This window comes from Oncorhynchus tshawytscha, linkage group LG24 (assembly GCF_018296145.1).
Source record: "Oncorhynchus tshawytscha isolate Ot180627B linkage group LG24, Otsh_v2.0, whole genome shotgun sequence".
Lineage (NCBI taxonomy): Eukaryota > Metazoa > Chordata > Actinopteri > Salmoniformes > Salmonidae > Oncorhynchus > Oncorhynchus tshawytscha.
This window is the reverse complement of record NC_056452.1, coordinates 25,552,430-25,569,414: the sequence shown is the minus strand read 5'-3', so window position 1 is coordinate 25,569,414 and position 16,985 is coordinate 25,552,430. Positions and strand designations below refer to the sequence as shown.

Here is a 16,985-nt window from a genome sequence, read left to right as displayed (position 1 = left end):
TTCGAGGGCGCCTCTGGAAGCTCCGGACTGAAGGGCACCTCTCGAGGGTCCGGACTGGAGGGCGACTCTGGAGGGAGGAGACGCAGAGACATCCTGGTGCGTGGGGCTGCCACAGGGCCCACCAGGCTGGGGAGACCTACAGGAGGCCTGGTGCGTAGAGGAGGCACCGGATGAACCGGGCTGTGGGGGAGCACTGGAGCTCTGGTGCGCAGCCTTGGCACCACTCCTCCAGGCTGAATGCCCACTTTAGCCCGGACTCTCCAAAGTGCAGGCACAGGTCGAACCGGGCTGTGGGGGAGCACTGGAGATCTGGTGCTTACCACTCGCACCTCTCCATTTGGCTCAATGCCCACTTTAGCCCGGCACGGTCAGAGCGCAGGCATAGGACGAACTGAACCGTCCCAGCACCCCGGAGACACAGTACGCAGAGCCAGCGCACCGGAGACCAAGTGCGCTGAGCTGGCACAATCCGCCCTGGCTGGATGCCCACACTCGCATGGCACTTGCGGGGGGCTGGCATATAGCGCTCCGGGCTATGAGCACGCACTGGAGACACTGTGCGCTTTACCGCATAACACGGTGCCTGACCAGTACCGGTAAGCACGGGGAGTTGGCTCAGGTCTATCACCTGACTCTGCCCATCTCCTCGTGTGCATCCCCCCCCCCCCAAAAACAAATTGGGGCTGCCTCTTGTGCCTGCTGCGCTGCCTTGCCTCATATCGCCGCCGCTCAGCTTTAGCTGCCTCCAGTTCTTCTTTCGGGAGGCAATATTCCCCAGCCTGTCTCCAGGGTCCCTGTCTGTCCAATATCTCCTCCCATGTTCAGGAGTCCTGAACACTCTGCTCCTCCGTACCACGTTGCTTGGTCCGCTTGTGGTGGGTAGTTCTGTAACTACCCACCACAACAAAAATAACAAAGCGAATAACCGAAACAGTCCTGTAAGGTGCAAAACACTAAAAAGAAATGAACTACCCACAAAAACCATGTGGGAAAAAGCTACCTAAGCATGGTTCCCAATCAGAGACAACGATAGACAGCTGTCCCTGATTGAGAACCATACCTGGCCAAAACAAAGAAATCTGAATGTTTCAATAAGACTTCTAACAACACTGCTTAGTTTTGGTTGTTTAGAAGTGCAAGCATAGAACATATGGACATTCATTTGCTCAGGCATTATCAATCAGGCAAACACATATTTATTTATTGTGGCATCCATCAGTGACATGCAAAGCTATGATCTTCTGTTCTCTATCCATGTAATTAGTCCACTGCGCCACCAGGATGCAGCTAGCCTACCATGTTTTTTAACTTGTACAAAGCTGTTCATTTTAGTCTATTCAAAACAGACCCCATTTCAAAGGAAACAAGCACTCATTAAGATCAGGTGTTGGCCAATTAGTTGGCGCGGTCAATGCACCTGAACACACTTCGTTGACACTGAGAACGAACGTTCTTTGAACGTTACTCATGTTTTCTTGTGTTTTTTTTATAGAAAGATTCCTTAATGTTCTGAGAACACGACTTTAAAGAGAACCATGAGGAAACATGTTGTTTCTCAAACATTTTGTTGTGTTACAAATTGGAATTAAATTGGATTTCATTGTCATTTTTTGTCAACGATCTACACAAAAGTACTCTAACGTCAAAGTGGAAGAAAAATTCAAACATTAGTAAAAAAATATATATATATATGAAAAATAAAACGCTATCCTATCTTGACTACATAAGTATTCAACCACCTGAGTCAATACATGTTTACAATCCCATTTGGCAGGCATTACCGCTGTGAGTCTGAGTAAATCGCACACCCGGATTGTACAATATTTGCAGATTATTCTTTTTAAAGTTTTTAAGGCTGTCAAATTGGTTGTCGATCATTGCTAGACAGCAATTTTAAAGTCTTAACGTAGTTTTTAAAGACGATTTTAGTCAAAACTGTAACTAGGCCACTCGGGTACATTCAATGTTGTATTGTTAAGCAACTCCAGTGTATATTTGGCCTTGTGTTTTAGGTTATTGTACTGCTGAAAAGTGAATTCATCTCCCAGTGTCTGTTGGAAAGCAGACTAAAGCAGGTTCTCCTCTAGGATTTTGCCTGTGCTTAGCTCTATTCCGTTTCTTGACAAAACAACAGCTCTACATTTAAAGTACAGGTTGTGTTCCGTGTAGGCCACCCTGGCGTGACGTTTTGATAACCGTGTAAATCTCTCTAGGACAAGGTGACTTTTAGCAATATATTAGCCTGTATTTTTGCTGTAAAGTGGTGGGCCACTAAACATTTTTCCCGCATGGTGGGGGGGCCCACAACCAAATCTAGCTTAGGTCCCCCAAACAGCTAGGGCATGCCCTGGTCGTAGCAGTAATAGTCACAGTAATGATAGGACAGAGTAATGTTAGGACAGAGTAATGATAGGACAGAGTGATGATAGGACAGAGTAATGTTAGGACAGAGTAATGATAGGACAGAGTGATGATAGGACAGGGTAATGATAGGACAGAGTAATGATAGGACAGAGTGATGATAGGACAGGGTAATGATAGGACAGAGTGTGAGTCTTGACTTGGCTTGAGCTTCTTTCCTCCCTTCATCTCAGCTTCGCCTCCCCTCTCCTAACCACGCCTCCCCTCTTCTAACCACGCCTCCTCTCTCCTAACCACGCCTCCCCTCTCCTAACCACGCCTCCCCTCGTCTAACCACGCCTCCCCTCTCCTAACCACACCTCCCCTCGACTCCGCCTTACCTCGTCTAAGCCTCCCCTCACCTCCCCTCCCCTCATCTCAGTCTTGCCTCACCTCCCCTCATCTCAGTCTTACCTCTCCTTCCCTCACCTCATCTAACTCATCTCAGTCTTGCCTCCCCTCACCTCCCCTCCCTCTACTTCCCTACCTCCCCTCCCCTCATCTCAGTCTTGCCTTCCCTTGCCTCACCTCCCCTCGCCTCCCCTCATCTCAGCCTTACCTCTCCTCCCCTCCTCGTCTAAGCCTCCCCTCATCTCAGTCTTGCCTCCTCGCCTTCCCTCATCTCAGTCTTGCCTCCCCTCCCCTCACCTTCTCTCGCCTCCCCTCAACTCAGTCTTGCCTCCCCTCACGTCACCTCCCTTAGTCTCAGCCTCTCCTCCCGTCCCATTGTCTCAGCCTCTCCTCCCCTCTCCTCCCCTCATCTCAGTCTTGCCTTGCCTCACCTCCCCTCTCCTCCCCTCCGCCAACCTTCCCTCTCCTCCCTCGTCTCAGCCTCACCTCCACCCTCCTCCACTCCCCTCGCCTCCCCATGTCTCAGCCTACCATCTCCTCTCATTCCTTCGTCTCAGCCTATCGTCTCCTCTCCTCACCTCCCCTCGCCTCCCCTCACATTCACTCGTCTCAGCCTAACGTCTCCTCTCCTCCCCTCACCTCCCCTTGTCTCAGCATCGCCTCCCCTCGTCTCAGCCTCTCCTCCCCTCACCTCACCTCGTCTCTCCTCCCCTCGTCTCAGCCTCTCCTCACCTCGCCTCTCCTCTCCTCCCCTCTCCTCCCCTCATCACTCCTCCCCTCGTCTCAGCCTCTCCTCCCCTCACCTCACCTCCCCTCGTCTCAGCCTCCCCTCCCCTCCACTCGCCTCCCCTCACCTCATCTCAGCCTCATCTCCCCTCTCCTCCCTCACTTTGTCTCAGCCTCGCCTCCCCTCTCCTGTTCAACCTGACTGGAGGTATCTACCAGGTCGTCCATAGAAAATCCTCTTCATAAGCGAATATACTGGACAGGCAAGAACCCTGCAATGCAGTGTACCGTATATGAATGCAGGGGCTTAACTGGGTGCACAGTTTAGATACAGTATGTGTACAGAGGCTATATGTGTGTGTTTGTGTCCCAGTGACACACAGGTATACTAGAATGTCATTTCAGCTGCCAACACTAGAGATAGTATCAGATATCACCCTCACTTTGAGGTGATGATTGGGGTGAACTTGTTGTCATTCAAACGCCTACCATTAATACAATGCACTGTGTTGAAAGACAGAAATCTCAACTCAGGCCTCACCTCAAAGTCCATAATGGGCACATGAACGAGGTCTTTGTGAAAACACTTAGTCCCTAACACACAGTTGGAAAGGATGTTATCGGCCCCCTTCAAGCTTTGCTCTGAATAACACACACACGCGCGCGCGCGCGTTACTTACTTGGCCTCTCAGGCGTTATATAGGCAGCGTGAGTGAGTCGCTGAAGCAGGGTTTGGGCCTGTTGCAAAGGGGTTTGGCGCCCTCAGCAGCCGAATTGGAAAAACAACAGCTCTACATTTTTAAATTCTGTAAATAAATAAATAAAAATATGCATGATTATTGCTGCAGACAAATGACTCTTTCCCATTAGCTCAGGAACACTAAGCAGAAGCACAAACAGTATTTATATCAGTTGGACTAATTATGGTCCCACTATAAACAAACCCTTTTATAAGAACTTTATAGTGGCATTAAGCAGGTGTTTACTGTTGGGCGGGACTGGCTCTGACTGATTAGTTTTGAGTTGATGTGGCCAGAAACTGGTGTGGTTGATGGGTATCACAGAACAAGTTCTGGGAGAGACTGCTCTATAGTTTCTGCTCAACTTGTTGCTCCATGGTTCTCGCCAGAGAATTTTTATTTTATTTTTTTAACCTTTATTTAATTAGGCAAGTCAGTTAAAGAACAAATTCTAGAAATCTAGACTATGCAGAGGCCAATTCTCCAGGAGGGCTGGCCAACCTCACTCTTACCAATTAAAACCTGCAATCATAGCGTCTAAAATACGAGGATCATATTCAACCTTTGATTATCCCACCCCAGCCTGTGTGATGGATAGCCTGTGTGATGGGTAGCCTGTGTGATGGGTAGCCTGTGTGATGGATAGCCTGTGTGATGGGTAGCCTGTGTGCTGGGTAGCCTGTGTAATGGATAGCCTGTGTGATGGATGGCCTGTGTGATGGATAGCCTGTGTAATGGATAGCCTGTGTGATGGATAGCCATTGTCCGATCATCTCAAAACTAAAAAATAAACTGCCAGATGGATGCTTCCCCCAGAACTAGCATGAGTTTTTGAGCCACTTCTCAGGTTCAACAAACAGAACAGGTGTGACAACCTGATTGGGTGTGGGGGAATGCTAAAATGCAGCACTTTATGTAACACATTTTGAATGTATTTGCTTGTTTCGATACAAGTCTACCTGTTTTACATATGACCAACCACCTGTCATTTGGGTTACACTTAGACACTGATCTTACATCAGTTTTGCGTTTCTCCCCCAAATGATAAAGGCTCTAAATTTGGGTTCGTAAACTGGACTCAGATCTGTACAAACCCTCTAGTTTGAACCCTCTAGTTTACATTGACGTCACAGGAAGGCGGCTCTCTGGCGGCTCTCTGCGCGCACAGGTGTTCACCACAGGTGGATGGTGAGGAAAAGTGCGTCCTGTAAAACGAGTTCAGCTCTTCCCTGCCGTTATTTGAGCTCAATCACTCATACAGCTTAGGTATGGCTCACAACTGCGTGGGGAACTGTGCCCCGTTATTTTTCCTAGCCATTGCTTTTGACGTCTGCGGTTTGATAGTTATTTTAGTTGGTATTTTCGCCGATCTAAAGTTGGACGGTCACTTCTACGGTGATTTCCTCATCTACACGGGTGCACTCATCATTTTCCTCAGTCTGGCTTGGTGGATTTTGTGGTACACGGGCAACATAAAGGTTTACTCCGAGGACTTTGATAAAAGCACCCTGGACAATTTTGCGCACTGGGCAAGAAAGTTTTCGGAAAGGCTCTCGAAGAGCAAGATTAAAACTCTGGAAGCTGGGGAGAAGTGCAAGTGGAATGGAAAGGAATCAGTGAACGCAACGGTTCCTGATCAAACTCTATCACGAATTACGTGTGAACACAGCAGCAGCCTGACGGGACACGACAATCTAGGATATGACCGAAGTTTTGACCACCAGCCTACAGAGAAAACGGTGGAGTTGGGGATTCTGAATAATTCTGAGGTGTTGCAGAGCATTATGGATGGAAAAGTGGTTAGGCTTCTCTGACACACAGTTGGTAGGTGATTATCCCAAACAATAACAACTCATTACCTGTGGCTCTTTCTAGGTCGGCACAAAAAAAACTGAACTCATTAGGGGCAGCAGTTGCTCGTGGGTTTATGCACCCACATCCATATTTTGTTGAGATGTTTGTGTTTGTGTGGGATGTTGAGAAAATGTTGCAATTTTATAACGAATTTCCTGCAATAACACATTTTGCCATAGGCTGTAGATAAATGTTTTCCGTTTTTAATATTATATCTGAGTGAGAATAACAAAATCAATGCAGGCCCCACCGTAGGTAATTCGATAGCTGATTTGGCGATCTAAAAAATCTTCACATACATGGGCTAATTGAACGAATTTCGGTGACTTCCATAACAAGATAAACTGCTGATGCACAACCACATTTAGAAATGGCACCTTGTGTATTCTACTGTTCTAAATCGCAACAGTAATTTGAGACCCCGACTGAGTTTTATAAACAATTATAAATGACTTTATTTTTGGGTTAATCCGAGGGCCTTCAACGCCAGTGGCCTAGTGGCCTAACCTTGATCTAGGTGAGTTTTCGGCTCATTCTATTGTTAGATTCAGCCTGATGTTCTGGGATCAATTTCTTTATAAAATACATATTACATGAAAATACGAGATTCACCCACTCAAGGTAAACATATGTTCATCATTTTTTTTTGCTCAATTTCTAACTAGCCTGCATTTGACACCAAAACAGCGGCCAAGCCTCATTTGTGGTTGTTTGGACTGTACATAAATCCATTTCATTTCCCTGGTTAGGAACTCTATCCTCCCAAAGAGTTTAATGTTGCAACTCTGACACAATCCCATTTCTTAGGCTAGTCCTGCAGCTATCCTCCCACTCAATACAACAGCAAGGCTAATATCTGTTTTGGCAACATGTACTGTAGACTGTGTCAACATTCCCTCGGCTCTCTTGCCTTGAAGAAATGACTAAACACCAGTAGGCTATATACCACATCTAATGATCCATTGGGATAGAACACAGTGACGTTAAGAGGGTAAAACAACATTGCAACGCTGACGCATTTCTGTCGTGCCACTCCTTAGAATAGAATAAATCAAACGGGTATCAAAAGAGATGCGTATCCATGAGGCAGTTCATATGACGACACTCCTCGCTCGTCTTGGGGACTATGCAACGTCACATCTAACTGATGCAATACACAGTGCATTCGGAAAGTATTCAGACCCCTTTCCACATCTTGTTACATTACAGCCTTATTCTAAAATGGATTAAATCAAAAACAAAAAAATAGCCTCCTAAATCTGAACACATACCCAATAATGACAAAGCAAAAACAGCTTTTTAGAAATTTGTGCACGTTAGAGTTTTAAACTGATATCACATTTGCATAAGTATTCAGACCCTTTACTCAGTAATTTATTGAAGCGCCTTTGGCAGCAATTAGTCTTAAGTCTTCTTGGGTATGAAGCTACAAGTTTGGCACATCTGTATTTGGAGAGTTCCTCCCATTATTCTCTGCAGATCCTTTCAAGCTCCGTCAGGTCGGATGGGGAAAGTCGCTGCACAGCTATTTTCAGGTCTCTCCAGAGATGTTTGCTCGGGTTCAAGTCTGGGCTTTGACTGGGCCACTCAAGGACATTGAGGCTTGTCCCGAAGCCACTCCTGTGGAGTCTTGGCTGTGTGCTTAGGGTCGTTGTCCTGTTGGAAGGTGAACCTTCACCCCAGTCTGAGGTCCTGAGTGCTCTAGAGCAGTTTTTTTTAAATTAAGGATCTCTCTGTACTTTGATCCGTTCATCTTTGTCTCGATCCTGACAAGTCTCCCAGTCCCTTCTGCTGAAAAACATCCCCACAGCATGTTGCTGCCACCACCATGCTTCACCATAGGGATGGTGCCAGGTTTCCTCCAGACGTGAGACTTGGCATTCAGGCCACAGAGTTCAATCTTGGTTTCAGACTCTTGTTTCTCATGGTCTGAGATTCTTTAGATGCCTTTTGGCAAACTCCAAGCGGGCTGTCATGTGCCTTTTACAGAGGAGTGGCTTCTGTCTGGCCACTCTACCATAAAGGCCTGATTGGTGGAGTGCTGCAGAGATGGTTGTCCTTCTGGATGGTTCTCCCATCTCCATTTGAGGAACTCTGGAGCTCAGTCAGAGAGACCATCGGGTTCTTTGTCACCTCCCTGACCAAGGCCCTTCTCCCCCGATTGCTCAGTTTGGCAGTGTGGCCAGCTCTAGGAAAAGTCTCGGTGGTTCTAAACTTCTTCCATTTAAGAATGATAAAGGCCACTGTGTTCTTGGGGATTTTCAATGCTGCAGAAATGTTTTGGTACACTTCCCCAGATCTGTGCCTCGACACAATCCTGTCTCGGGGCTCTACGAACAATTCCTTTGACCTCATGGCTTAGTTTTTGCTCTGACCATGCAGTGTCAACTGTGGGACCTTATATAGACAGGTGTGTGTGCCTTTCCAAATTATGCCCAATCAATTGAATTTACCACAGGTGGACTCCAAGTTGTAGAAACATTTCAAGAATAATCAATGTATACAGAATGCACCTGAGCTCAATTTCAAGTCCCATAGCAGGATCTGAATATTTATGTAAATAATGTGTTTTTTATTTTTAATAAATGTGCCTACATTTCTAAACCTGTTTTCGCTTTGTCATTATGGGGTATTGTGTTTTTAGATCAATCAATTTTAGAATAAGGCTGTAATGTAACAAAATGTGGAGAAAGTCAAGGGGTCTGAATACTTTCCAAAAGCACTGTACACAACCAGTGTTATAAAGCCTAGACCTTCAGAATATAGATGCCCTTCACAGCAGCCAAGTGAACTCAAACGTCCGTGGCATAGCTTTTGAAAGCTTGTGTTTAACCCTTCGCCTACAATGGCCCCCATGGAAATATAATAACAAAACCTCTCCAAAATCCATCTGTTCAAGGAATAGAGATTTCTACACGGGCTGCGTCTCCATCCACCTCACCCGCCGATGTCACCCTTCAGCGTCTGCGGTGAAAGGTGGCAGAGTTAGAGTGGTGTTTGTCAGACCTTGAGACATTCCGAAAAATCGGTCTTCTCACAAAAATGTCTGTAGTCTACAAACTAAACTCGATCTTAAAAGCTGAGACTCTCACGGACACGATGGTGTTATCCGTTTTGTCCTGGGACGCCCACAAGACTCATCTGAAGATCCCTGGTACTAGTTTTAAAAACGAATGTAAGTACAGTGCCTTGCGAAAGTATTCGCCCCCCTTGAACTTTGCGACCTTTTGCCACATTTCAGGCTTCAAACATAAAGATATAAAACTGTGTTTTTTTGTGAAGAATCAACAACAAGTGGGACACAATCATGAAGTGGAACGACATTTATTGGATATTATACTGTATATATGGAGATAGTTTAGTGCCTAAATATTAGGGGATAAATACATGTCAACAAAACAACTGTCATAGTTTCCTGGTCTTTCTTATCTCATACAAGACAGACACTTCAGAACAAACTTCCTTTACATTTTTGGGGGCACTATTTGTTCCATGTAGTGAATCTTAAATGTTATTCATTGCGTTTCTATTGGCGAATAGCAGTAATGCCAAATTCAATGTTTCATCCAATATTTTTTTGATACCGTAAATGGTCTTAAAATTCCAAATCAAATAGCTGAATGATCCTTGGTATGACCATCTTAAAACAATTTATATGTTAGCTTTAAAAAAAAATAATAATAATTAACCTTTATTTATACAGGTTCTTCTCATTGAGATAATATCTCTTTTCCAAGAGAGACCTGGTCCAATAGCAGCAGGGGGAACAACGTTTCAGACAAAACAACTAACATACACTAACACAACTTTAAACAAAACTATAAACACACACACAGTACAACAATTACATATCACATTAAAAACACAAACATCTTGACTAAAAAAACCTAAAAAAACAATAACTCTCTTCTATGATCTATACATCGATCAAGTGTTTAAACTCCACCAACGAAACTAGATCATCACATTTTAAAATGTTCAGGAGAGAATTCCAGGACCACGGTGCTAAGTAACTAAAACTATTTCTACCATGACCTGTTCTCATTTTTGGCACTGTTAGAAGCAAATGAGAATGGGAGCTTAAATAAATATCAATTACTGACCTGACTAAAAAAAGAACAGAGAGAAACTGGCATTTGACCCAATATGGCCTTATAAATCAGTGTATACCAGTGTTTAAGCCTACGCAAGGTCAATGACGACCAGCCAACAGCGCTGTAGATTAGATCCTGTTTATCCATATTCAGGATATTTCCATTTAACCTTCATTTAACCTTTATTTAACCTTTTATTTGACTAGGCAAATCAGTAAAGAACAAATTCTTATTTACAATGACGGCCTAGGAACAGTGGGTTAACTGCCTTGTTCAGGTGCAGAACACCAGATTTTTACTTTGTCAGCTCAGCGATTTGATCTAGCAACCTTTCGGTTACTGGCCCAACGCTCTAACCACGAGGTTACCTGCTGCCCCAACTTGTTTTATAGGGTCAGCCATATTAGTACAGTGCCCCTGGAGGAAATTAGGGTTACGTGCCTTGCTCAAGGGCACATTGACAGATGTTTCACCTTGTCGGCTCGTGTATTCGAGCCAGCGACCTTTCAGTTACTGGCCGAGCGCTCTATCCACCTGCCGCCCTGTAAATATGTTGTCAAATGCGAGCTGTACGGTGCAAGAAGTGGATCTAATATTTTTCGGAATATTCTGTTTTCTTGGAGTACCACCTGCAACTGGACAGAGAAGTTTATAAGACAACGGTCCCGAATCGAGAACGAATTAAGTACTACCAAGTAAACGTTGGAAGAAAATGAGCTAAACAGAAACATATCAATGGCTAAGTAAATTAAATGAATTAGCTAATGATAGTCATTTTATTTAGTATTGGCTAACCTCACAGAATCCGCCATGCCCCAGGCCCTGATTGCACACTTCACTTTGCTCATGAATATCTGTCATAATTAATATTCTTTCTCTACTGGCTGCTACAGTCAAAAGAGCCTGTGGCCTTTGGCAGATTTTAATGAAGAAGTCTGGCCATTCCTATTCAGCTTCACGACTCTTCATGTACAGGCTTGTTTACCCACTAGTTTAAAGCAGTGCTTCTAACAAGGGTGGCAGGCGGGTGGTTCAGGCTGAGGTCCAGACCCCCTTGGAACGTAGCCTGCAATGCATCTTAATGGGCTTCAGTCCAGACCCCCTTGGGATGCTGTCTGCAATGCATCTTAATGGGCTTTAGTGCTGCTATTGATTCTATTGGATGGAGTTGGTTAGTCCTTAAGTCACCTGTAGCAGTTTTATTTCAGTGGGTATAATAGGGGATTGATTTTAGAGTAAAAACGACAATAAGCCAAGGGACTTTTTGAGATGGATTCAAGTCTTTATTGTCGTCTTTCTGGGCATTTCAACTGAATTGCAGGGAACAGCCAGAACAGGGAAAACATTCATTTAAAAGTACCACTCCCATACAGGCCATGAACTGGTGATTGTCACATGATTCCGTACAAGTGGCAATTGTTGACCCAAGCTTTTAACTTGTGAACGTGAGCTGTTTTTCTCATTCCGCCAGTATACACACAGGCCACCACCAAGGCACAACGTGGCTATTGTACGAGCCACCTGTTGCACCCCAGTTATGACTAATAGCTTGTCTTCATTGATAATGTTTGGCAGCAAATTACAAGTGCAAATAATGGCTGTGGAGAACATAAGAGCATTGATATTTTAAGCAAACATTTTTCTCAGTGTACGTTCAGTGATTCCAGACAGTATTGAACAATATCAACCAATATGTAATGTTTGCCAATGGGCCTATTAGTTGGTCCCATGTTTCATGAGTTGAAATAAAAGATCCCAGAAATGTTCCATATGCACAAAAAGTTTATTTCTCTCAGATTTTGTGCACAAATTTGTTTACATCCCTGTTATAGAGCATTTCTCCTTTGCCAAGATATGCCACACCTGTCAGGTGGATGGATTATCAAGTAGCTGATTAAACAGCATGATCATTACACAGGTGCACCTTGTACTTGGGACTTAAAGGACACTTTAAAATGTGCAGTTTTGTCACACAACACAATGCCATATATGTCTCAAGTTTTGAGGGAGCATGCAATTGGCACGTTGACTGCAGGAATGTCCACCAGAGCTGTTGTCAGAGAATTGAATGTTAATTTCTCCACCATAAGCCACTTGCAACGTCATTTTAGAGAATTTTGCAGGCCAGCCCAGGACCTCCACATCCAGCTTCTTCACCTGCGGGATCATCTGAGATCAGCCACCCGGACAGATGATAAAACTGTTGGTTTGTGCAACTGAAGAATTTCAGCACAAACTGTCTCAGGGAAGCTCATCTTTGTGCTCGTTGTCCTCACCAGGGTCTTTTATCTGACTGCAGTTCGGCGTCGTAACCAACTTCAGTGGGTAAATGCTCACTTTCAATGGCCACTGGCACGCTGGAGAAGTGTGCTCTTCACAGATTAATCCCGGTTTCAACTGTGCCGGGCTGATGGCAGACAGCGCAGTTATGGTATGGGTAGGCATAAGCTACGGACAATGAACACAATTGCATTTTATCGATGGCAATTTGAATGCACAGAGATACCGTGACAAGATCCTGAGGCCCAATGTCCCAGTTGTTCCATGGCCTGCATACTCACCAGACATGTCACCCATTTGAGCATGTTTGGGATGCTCCGGATCGACGTGTACGACAGCGTGTTCCAGTTCCCGCCAATATCCAGCAACTTCACACAGCCATTGAAGAGGAGTTGAGACAACATTCCACAGGTCACAATCAACAGCCTGATCTGCTCTTTGCGAAGGAGATGTGTCACACTGCATGAGGCAAATGCTGGTCACACCAGAAACTGACTGGTTTTCTGATCCATGCTCTTATCTTTAAAAAAAAAAGGTATATTTGACCAACATGCATAGCTGTATTCCCAGTCATGTGAAATACATAGATTAGGGCCTAATGATTTAAATTATCTGATTTCCTTATGAACTGTAATTCAGTAAAATCTTTGAAATGGTTGCGTTTTTATATTTATTTCAGTGTACTTGACAGTCTGTGTCATTCATTGTCCTGTGCATGTGTCCTGTGAGATTGTATTGAAATGTTCTCATGCGATCCTCTGAGTCATTTAGACAGAAAAGAACAGTGAGTCCTGTTACCTCATCACTTTTTGAGGCATTCTATAGCGTTACATACAGTAGCTTTAGGATACGGGTCATGTAGGCACATACTATTGCTTCATCTCGTTTAGGAACATGTAGACACTCCTACCATCTCTCATCTGTCCATGTGATATAACATGGTGACTGAAACATTTGAATCAATAAATCTTTATTGTCCCAGAAGGGATGTTTCGAAATAACACAGTGCTAGGAAATAAAGGTGACTAAAACCATTTTCTTTCAGATGTTTTTGTCTTCTTGGTGTTCTCATTCTCACTCGCTCTTTTCCTCTTGTTGCAGGTAATCTCTGGTTCTCCGGTTTTGAAGAAAGTATGCCTCGCTCCTCCCCAAGAGCTGCTTTTTAAATCCATACAAGACTGTAAACCTTTTCGCCTATATGAACTAAAGACACTTTAAATATAGAAGACTACTTTCATTCAGGGAGAGGCCCCGCGCTGAAGCAATCTCCGGGCCCTGCACAAAGGATAGAAATGTCTGTGAATTTTACTTGTAAATGGATAAATAACTAGATTATTTTATGTCCTGAATTTTACATGGTCTGTTTTGAAGATGTTTTTTTTTTAGAAAATAATAACGCCATTTCTCTGGGTTCTTAATCAGACATCTGTGACTGGATAGCCCACACAACAACAAAGATATTGGATTCCACTTCTGCTGGAAGTAGGTGTTATTCAGACAAATTGAGGTTCCAGAAAGAGAGAATTAATTAGATAATTATAATATTCAAAATCCATTTGAGGGACATAAACAAATCAAAACAACTTCCAAAGCTCAGATCCTTTATTCATGTTTGTGTTTGTGTCTGGTTATCAGATCAATGCTACATCTGACTGGTCTGTTTGGGGTGTGTTGATTGCACTAAGCTGTCTGTCTGCCACTGGTTATACTGATGACATATTCCCTACACACACACACACACACACACACACACACACACACACACACTGAGACGGTATAGAATGTATCATGTAGAACAGATAAGATTGTCTGTTCTATTCATTATATTTCTATATGCAACATCCTGAACCTAGCTGAATACACACCGGCACAAGGACTATCTCCATTCCAGAAACTGCCTTGTCACCTGTAAAGAAATAAAAAAAAATACATCTTTACAAACATTCTCATGCCTCTACCGAACATGAACACTCCCCAACATTTCCATCCACCTGTAAGGGTCTAGGATAAACACCTAATGTGGTTATGTTAAGGACAGATGTCCAAAACCCCACGGTAAGGAGGTAGAAGAACGTTTCACCTCTTGTCTTGTCATCATTAGTGAGACATAAACACGTCTCCCCTTGACTGCAGTCCTGCTATAGGAACTATGTGATGTTTGATGGCTCCAGCTCATTGGAATGTACCAGGGTCTTTAAAACGCATCCTCTTCCTTGCTTTCTCTTAATTCAGTCTGAAGCACTGTAGTGTATGGTAGATTACCTGAACAACCTACACTCAGCACCTGTACAGACACTCAGCACCTGTACAGACACTCAGCACCTCTACCTACACTCAGCACCTGTACAGACACTCAGCACCTGTACAAACACTCAGCACCTCTACCTACACTCAGCACCTGTACAGACACTCAGCACCTGTACCTACACTCAGCACCTGTACCTGTACCTGTACCAAGACTCAGCACCTGTACTTGTACCTACACTCAGCACTTGTACCTGTACCAACACTCAGCACCTATACCGACACTCAGCACCAGCACCTATACATATACTCACTCAGAACTTGTACCTGTACCGACACTCAGCACCTGTACAGACACTCAGCACCTGTACCTACACTCAGCACCTGTACCTGTACCAACACTCAGCACCTATACAGACACTCAGCACCTGTACCTACACTCAGCACCTGTACCTGTACCAACACTCAGCACCTGTACCTGTACCTACACTCAGCACTTGTACCTGTACCAACACTCAGCACCTGTACCTGTACCAAGACTCAGCACCTGTACTTGTACCTACACTCAGCACTTGTACCTGTACCAACACTCAGTACCTGTACCTACACTCAGCACTTGTACCTGTACCAACACTCAGCACCTGTACCTGTACCTACACTCAGCACTTGTACCTGTACCTACACTCAGCACCTGTACCTGTACCTACACTCAGCACTTGTACCTGTACCTGAGCCTACACTCAGCACTTGTACCGACACTCGGCACCTGTACCGACACTCGGCACCTGTACCGACACTCGGCACCTGTACCGACACTCAGTACCTGTACCAACACTCAGTACCTGTACCTACACTCAGAACCTGTACCTGTACCTACACTCAGCACTTGTACCTGTACCAACACTCAGTACCTGTACCTACACTCAGCACCTGTACCTGTACCTACACTCAGCACTTGTACCTGTACCTATACTCAGCACTTGTACCTGTACCTACACTCAGCACTTGTACCTGTACCAACACTCAGCACCTGTACCTGTACCTACACTCAGCACTTGTACCTGTACCTACACTCAGCACTTGTACCTGTACCTGAGCCTACACTCAGCACTTGTACCGACACTCAGCACCTGTACCGACACTCAGTACCTGTACCTACACTCAGCACCTGTACCTACACTCAGCACCTGTACCTACACTCAGCACCTGTACCGACACTCAGCACCTGTACCGACACTCAGCACCTGTACCGACACTCAGCACCTGTACCGACACTCAGCACCTGTACCTACACTCAGCACCTGTACCGACACTCAGCACCTGTACCGACACTCAGTACCTGTACCTACACTCAGCACCTGTACCTACACTCAGAACCTGTAACTACACTCAGAACCTGTAACTACACTCAGAACCTGTAACTACACTCAGAACCTGTAACTACACTCAGTACCTGTACCTACACTCAGCACCTGTACCGACACTCAGCACCTGTACCGACACTCAGCACCACCTGTACCTACACTCAGAACCTGCACCGACACTCGGCACCTGAACCAACACTCGGCACCTGTACCTACACTCAGCACCTGTACCTACACTCAGCACCTGTACCTGTACCTACACTCAGCACCTGTACCTGTACCTACACTCAGCACTTGTACCTGTACCTACACTCAGCACTTGTACCTGTACCTACACTCAGCACTTGTACCTGTACCTACACTCAGCACTTGTACCTGTACCTACACTCAGCACTTGTACCTGTACCTACACTCAGCACTTGTACCTGTACCTACACTCAGCACTTGTACCTACACTCAGCACTTGTACCTGTACCTACACTCAGCACTTGTACCTACACTCAGCACCTGTACCTACACTCAGCACCTGTACCTACACTCAGCACCTGTACCTACACTCAGCACCTGTACCTACACTCAGTACCTGTACCTACACTCAGTACCTGTACCTACACTCAGTACCTGTACCTACACTCAGTACCTGTACCTGTACCTACACTCAGTACCTGTACCTACACTCAGTACCTGTACCTACACTCAGTACCTGTACCGACACTCAGCACCTGTACCGACACTCAGCACCTGTACTGACACTCAGCACCTGTACTGACACTCAGCACCTGTACTGACACTCAGCACCTCTACCTACACTCAGAACTTGTACCTGTACCGACACTCAGCACCAGCACCTGTACCTACACTCAGCACCTGTACCTGTACCTACACTCAGAACTTGTACCTGTACCGACACTCAGCACCTGTACCGACACTCA

General features: G+C 45.1%; 1 long non-coding RNA gene across 1 annotated transcript; it reads left to right on the top strand.

Moving 5' to 3' along the window:
* Positions 1-5,351: 5,351 nt before the first annotated feature.
* LOC112223377 lies at positions 5,352-14,028 on the top strand. The gene is made up of 2 exons (XR_002949300.2): positions 5,352-6,041; positions 13,547-14,028. It is a non-coding gene; the product is annotated as an uncharacterized LOC112223377 (long non-coding RNA).
* The last annotated feature ends 2,957 nt before the right edge of the window (positions 14,029-16,985 follow it).